Below are 6288 nucleotides of genomic sequence, written 5' to 3'. Positions count from 1 at the left end.
TCACTACTGCAGGTTATGATTCATTTCAGTCTAGCATTTTTTCTCTTTATCTTAAGCAGTTTGGCATCCTTGTTTCGTGCTAAGTCGATGCTAAGTTCCTCCCAGCTTCTCCACCACATCTGTCTTATTCAAAGAAAAGAAATATAAGCTTAGATACAGCTTTCTGGTACAGAGGTGTCGGATCTGTGAGTTTTGGGAGGCATCTCAAAGCGGTCTGATGTCATTGTCATGACACAAAGAAGCATCTGAAAGAGATAGTAGGTAGCGTTTGTGGAAATAATCCAGAAAGTCCAGCCTAGTGGAAAGCCATCCTCAATTTCATCTAAAGCAATTCGCCCATGTTCATGGAATTTGAACTCAAGAGTGCCTGGCTCACTCTATTAATATGCATGTTTTTATAAGTGGGAAAAATGAGTCTATTTTCTCTCTCATATCAGTGTAAGAAGTTTGTATTATTTTTTTGCAGGCTTTGCAGAGTTCATAGCACCAATACTTGCTCTGCTTCTGCACCAAATCGTTAGCAGTAGGCTGTGTATAAATTCTTACTGTCCTCTCTGCTCCAGGCGTGGACAGCTGGAGGGGAAGTGTGCTGCTGGATATTTCTGCTTTGCTGGGAGCTCTCAATCTACTCCTCAGGGCCACAGCTTTTCCTGGCGCTTACTGTCTGGGTGTCACTGGGGCCAGGTGTGTGCAGGGTTGTGTCCTGCAGGTAAGTGAGAGAATCTTGGTAGTATTTAAAATACAGAACATTGACTTGCTTCTAACCAACTGGAGAGCATCTGTTATCTTGCATAATGTATTGTGATCCCTTTCCTGAAGTTGTCATTGCTCATTGGTTTCCTCTGTTTTTACATCTCTTGAACAAAGGTGTGCCTGACCAAAAAGTCTACCTTAAATTTAGGGTGCTAGACTGCTAGTCCAGAAATAATTTGAAGGCTATTGGTTTGGCTCTCTATATGCACAGCAGCATCCTAACAGCTGCATAGATGTTTACAGTAGGAGGCTCTTGCTGAGTCGTTTTTGCCATCAGAGGGATTTTCGTATTTTACTTTCATGTCTTTCCCATTCATTTCTCTAGGTTTCTACTGCCTGGAGGGATCTGACGTACCTATACCATGTCCTGCCAATACTATTAGACGTGTTCCAGGAGCTGCAAAGAGAGAAGACTGCCTGCCCTGTCCACCAGGCCACTGGTGCAAAGCAGGTTGGAACTTAGGGGTTAAACAGTGAGGGGAGGGAATAGGAGTTGCTTTTCAAGAGAGTTGCATGTATCCCTGAGTCTGGTGAGGCTAGCTTTGATACCAGATACTGCCTTGTGGAACAGTCCCTGCAGTAGGACAGGCTGTCTCTGGTGATGAGTTCCAGTGTCTGCAGAGGAGACATTTAACACTGTTCATATAATGTGCTGTTCCAGCAAACATAGAAATGTAGGAGAGCCTGAGATCACAACGAGTCTCCAAACATCTCTGTGTGCCATCTGTTAGAAGAGGGGCTTGGATTGTGGAGGTGGATTGTACACATATATGCAGCAGTTTAGGAAGGACCTAGGGAGGACACAGAAGAAAGGTGTTCCAATCACACTGAAAAGATGACTCCTTAAAGCCCTGCTTTCTGCTTGTTAGGGGATTCAGAGGCCTATCCATGTCCATCAGGACACTATTGCTTCGGAGGCAATGGCAGCGACCACAGCAGTCTCCTGGCACCTCAGAAATGCCCTCCGCAAACTTACCGCAAGCACCCAGGAGCTCAGAGCCTGACAGATTGCCAGCCATGTCCTCCGGGCTACCACTGCCCTTTGTCAGGTAAGTGCCAGGTGAAAGCCAGCATATTCCCACCTCTAGAGACGATTACAAAACTCCCTAAGATGAGATAGGGAAAGGGAGAGGTAATTCATGTTCACAGCGAGCTAAGACCCCTTCTCTAAAACCCCTCCTGGCCATTCAGCCTCCCTTTCTTCATTCCTTTCTCTTCCTAACAGGTCTGACCACGTTTGAGGATTATCCGTGCCCTCCTGGATACTGGTGTCCTGGTAAAGGGGATGCTTTCCTTTGTCCAGCTGGCACTTCCAGGATCCAGCCTGCTGCAAAATCTCTGGAAGATTGTGATCCCTGCTCACCTGGATACTATTGCCCAGATCCAGCACAGACAGGGCTGCCTAACACCCAAGGAGTACCTTGTAAACCTGGCTATGAATGTCCAGCAGGTGACACGACCGTGCTCCTTTGTTTTCTTTATTTCCAGCCATTTCTGAGTCTAGATGGCTGAACAGAGCACAGCAGGCTCTTTAGCATAGCATTTAGCAGTGAGCTTAGTCCCATTCTTGCAGCAGGCCTCCTAGGAGGGACTGGCTTTAGAAGTGCACTTATTACCCTGAAGCCTTTTCCTGGCTTTTGCCGTTTGAATTCCTGTCTGCTGTTTCCCTGTCCTCCCCCCCTGTTCTGGTTTAGCCAAGATCCCTAAAGGAAGTGGTTTGGGCCTAGAAAAGGAGCAGCTATCCTTCATCATCCAGGGCTGGGCATTCAGGCATTGACATTTCATCCTAAATAGCAAACTGGTTCCCAACAAATCTGTGCCCTTTTGTGAGCAATAGGAAAAGTACAGTGTTTATGGACAGCCACATGTGATAAAGCCCCCTTGCTCACTGTTTCCCCAACACAGGCTCTCCTGTTCTCGGAATGCCATACAATCAATCACCATTTCCTAGTTTTTTTTCCATCAGGCTCAGTAAATCCAAAGCCTTGCAGGGCTGGCTCGTACTGTGGCGCTCACACATCCAAGCCTTCCGTGTGCCCTGCTGGGTATTACTGTCCCGAAGGATCGTCGACGTACAATGGCCCTGAGCAGCTGTGAGTACCTAGCGTGTTTGGTGCAGCCAGCTTTAAGTTTCTAAAAACTCTGAATATTGTGAAATGTGCCTGTGATAAAACCTGAGTTAATGCTTCAACCACGGTCTTTGTGCATTGTGCAAAAGCAAAAGTGTCTTTGCAATTACAGTTATGGATTTGGTGACTGCTAAGACTGAAGAGGGTGATTTATGATTTCTGCTAGTTAGCTTGAGCCTGGAACCAGATGAGAACCATTTTTAATTTTGCCCTCAGTTTGCACTGGTGGTTGAATCCAGAAATCGAAATATTTTCAGAGGCTTTTCTTCCCTCTTCCTGCCTTGTTTTGCCTTCCAGGTGTGTGTTCCCCTACTACTGTCCCCCAGGCAGTGCTCATCCGCTGCCTTGTGAAGGAGGATACATGGCACTCAGCTTGCCTGGTCCAAGGGGTTCATTTGAGAGATTCTGCAGCATCTGTGATGCAGGCACCTATCGTAGTGACTCGCTCATCGCGGCACCCTGTCAGCCCTGCCCAGCAGGCTTCATCTGCCCACAAGGTAAGTGGAGCTGCCATGGACAAGTGGGGCAAGAAAAATGGCTTTAATTGTAACTGGAAAGTTTTAAGTTCAGTGTGGACGAAGCTCTCCATCCTCTACAGTTATAAATCCCTGCTGTGGGCTGTCACGTTAGTTTGTGGAACACGTGTTGTGGTACGTTGTTATGAGAGTTTAGAGAAATGGGTCAAGAGCGGTTTGCATATTGATGTCCTGTCTCTCAGGGGATGACCTCTCAGGCCCTTGTGAGCCCTGTTTTCTCTAATTTTGTGCCTTGGCTGAGAGGCCCGGAGTTAACATATTACCAGAAGTAGAAGAGTGAACCTAGAGGTTCAAAGTTTGCTTGGATCCTGCTGGGTTAGGATGCGGAAGGAGTAGCTTTATGAGCATTTGAAAGGCTTTGATGGCTGGGATCCTAGGTTAAGTTCACTGATGTGTTAGCTCCTGCTGGATAGTGTGGAGATCATGCCTACCCACTCTTGCCCCCGAAGTTGTGCAGTGAAATAGCTCGGACAAAGAAATAAAAATTTATATTTAAATATAAATACATTGGAAAATGTTGAATGTTGATTAACTTTATATATACCTACATGTGTATCTATATTTTTTTTTGTATTTATATACTTACATATAGGTGTGTGTATATGTATCACTGGAATAAATAGGTGATCTCTACCTATCTCTTAGCAGTTGCTTGGGTCCTTAAGCAGTGACTGTGTCTGAGATAGCTACCACTTTCTCTAGGCAGTGAGAGCTACCGCAAGAAGCCCTGCCCCAGTGGCCATTACTGCCCTCCCCTGGCATCTGCCCCTCTGCCCTGTCCCCCGGGGACCTACGGGAGCCGCAACTTCGCAAAGCGTATAGAGGATTGCCAGGCCTGTCCTGCTGGCACCTTCAATCACCTTCCTGCTCAGGCCGCCTGCTTCCCCTGTGGCAGCTCTTCTTCCTCTCAGGCTGGTGAGTTGCTGTTTCTGAGTGAAACTTTCACCTCTGTTAAGAGAAAGACTAAAAAGGAAATCACCTAGAAATGTGATTCCCCCACATGGTTTCACAATGGACCATGAACCCTGGGATCCTCATGATGTGCGTGTTGCCAATGCCCAGCTGCTCTTCCTCTGTCCCTCCCAGAAGGATTCAATTTTCAAAGCTGTGCTAGTGAACTATATTCCCTACCCTGATTACCACTCTAAATCCAACCTCTTCTCTAAGGTGCTACCAGCTGTACCTGCCATGGGCTGAACCGGGCTTTCCAGCAGTCAGATGCCTCCTGTATCTGCCGGGCGGGCTATGTTTACTATGATGAGAGAGGCAAGAAAGACCCTGACAGCAACAGCGATCAGGACTGCCGGCCTCAGGTAAAATTTGGCTTCAGAACAAAGTTGTTGCGTGACATGCAGGAGAGGGAGGGTGATCCAGTGCTTTTGGCCCCATCTCAGGGGGCGTGCGTGTGTGCAATCTGAGCTGGGTTCTCTGCGCTGCTGCAGAAACAAACAACTCCTTTAGCTGTTTTGTTTGAGACCCTTGACCCTTCCTTGTAGGATAATGGCACTTGTTGTCTTCACCAGAATCTTGTGAGGCTAAATTCATAAGGGCTGGAGGCAGATGGATACTTCCATGCTATGGCAACGGGGAGCAGTGCAGTGTCTCAGATAGGCGACAGATGCAGGGATTTAAGCCTCTGTCCTGTTACTGTGGGGTTCTTCATCAGACCTTCTTGAGGAATTTGAATGGGAAGTGAAATTGTGATCTATCTTCTATGCTTTCCAAGTTGTCTTTTAACAGCCCTTGTTGGATTACCTTTATGTTGAATGTCAGCGGCGTGGGTGGGAGAGGACGAGAATTTTAGGGATGCTGCATCTCAGTTGAACTAGAGCTTGTCTGGTTTTACACATTGGATGAGTGTTGTTCTTCCAGGTGGATGAGCTCTGTGGTCCTGGAGAGGTCCGTCTAGCAGCTACACGCCAGTGCATTTTTCCTGAGCGATATGACTGCTCTCCTTCTTGTGGGCCTGCAGGTGGAGAGATTAATGCAGAGCTGGGCATGTAAGTCTCAGCCCAGCCTCTCATTAAGAAGCACTTCACAATTAGTTCTGACTGGCTGAGTTACTGATCTCATGAGGTCATTCCAGGGCAGGGCTGCGGGAGGTGTTTTTAGAAACTTTCCATTGCTGGAGTTCCTTTCTGTGGAGATACTTGGCCTTCAGTTGTCATTCACTGGCCTCATTCCTCTACCTGGAAAGTATGCCTGTGTTTTCAGCATTACCTAGTGATTTTGTGTGCCAGGTTGGAGACACCAGAATGAACACTGAACGACAAGGTGAGGGTGGACAGAGCCCACATTTTCTGAGGTGTATCATTTCCACGTACCTCAAGTTGAGTCCCCCTAAAGTGGAATCTGATAGATTTAGACCAGAGTTGAGGAAATTGATCCTCAACCCCCACTGCCTTTAATGCTAGCTAAAACACTGAAGCTAATTCTTGTCATATGTTACTGTGTTTTTTCTTTTTGTGAATGAACTTCTGTGTTGCAAAATCGCCTCCTGACACAGATTGCCCAGAAATCTAGTGCGTTAAAATTAAACTCTGTTGCTTTCAACCATTTTCTTAAAGCAGAAGTTTAGGGAGGGATGCATAATGCTGTGTCACAGGACTGAAGTTGATATCAATTCAACTGAATATCAGATGAAGTTGAATCAAGAGGCCTGTTAAGAGAGTGGGGTACCACGTTTTGGCCTTGCACATGCACTGAATAGCAGACACGATACTGGATGAGATGGACTGTGACTTTGCTCTGTCCTGTTTCCCATGGCTGTAGAGTGAGCCCACTCACTGGGTAGATTGTAAGATACTGGGGCTAGCCTGACCCCTCAGTATGTTGTAGCTGTTTGCTCAGGGACTGTAAGTAGTCAAGAC

At 46.8% G+C, this 6288-nt stretch overlaps 1 long non-coding RNA gene across 1 annotated transcript; it reads left to right on the top strand.

Annotated features, from left to right (window-relative positions):
- The first annotated feature begins 1655 nt into the window (after positions 1 to 1655).
- Positions 1656 to 3362, top strand: LOC142067607 (uncharacterized). The gene is made up of 4 exons (XR_012664105.1): positions 1656 to 1802; positions 1979 to 2203; positions 2720 to 2846; positions 3180 to 3362. It is a non-coding gene; the product is annotated as an uncharacterized LOC142067607 (long non-coding RNA).
- Positions 3363 to 6288: the final 2926 nt, after the last annotated feature.

Source organism: Phalacrocorax aristotelis, chromosome 22, assembly GCF_949628215.1.
Source record: "Phalacrocorax aristotelis chromosome 22, bGulAri2.1, whole genome shotgun sequence".
NCBI lineage: Eukaryota > Metazoa > Chordata > Aves > Suliformes > Phalacrocoracidae > Phalacrocorax > Phalacrocorax aristotelis.
Note: the sequence above shows the minus strand (reverse complement) of the source record. Positions and strands in the feature narration are given on the sequence as shown.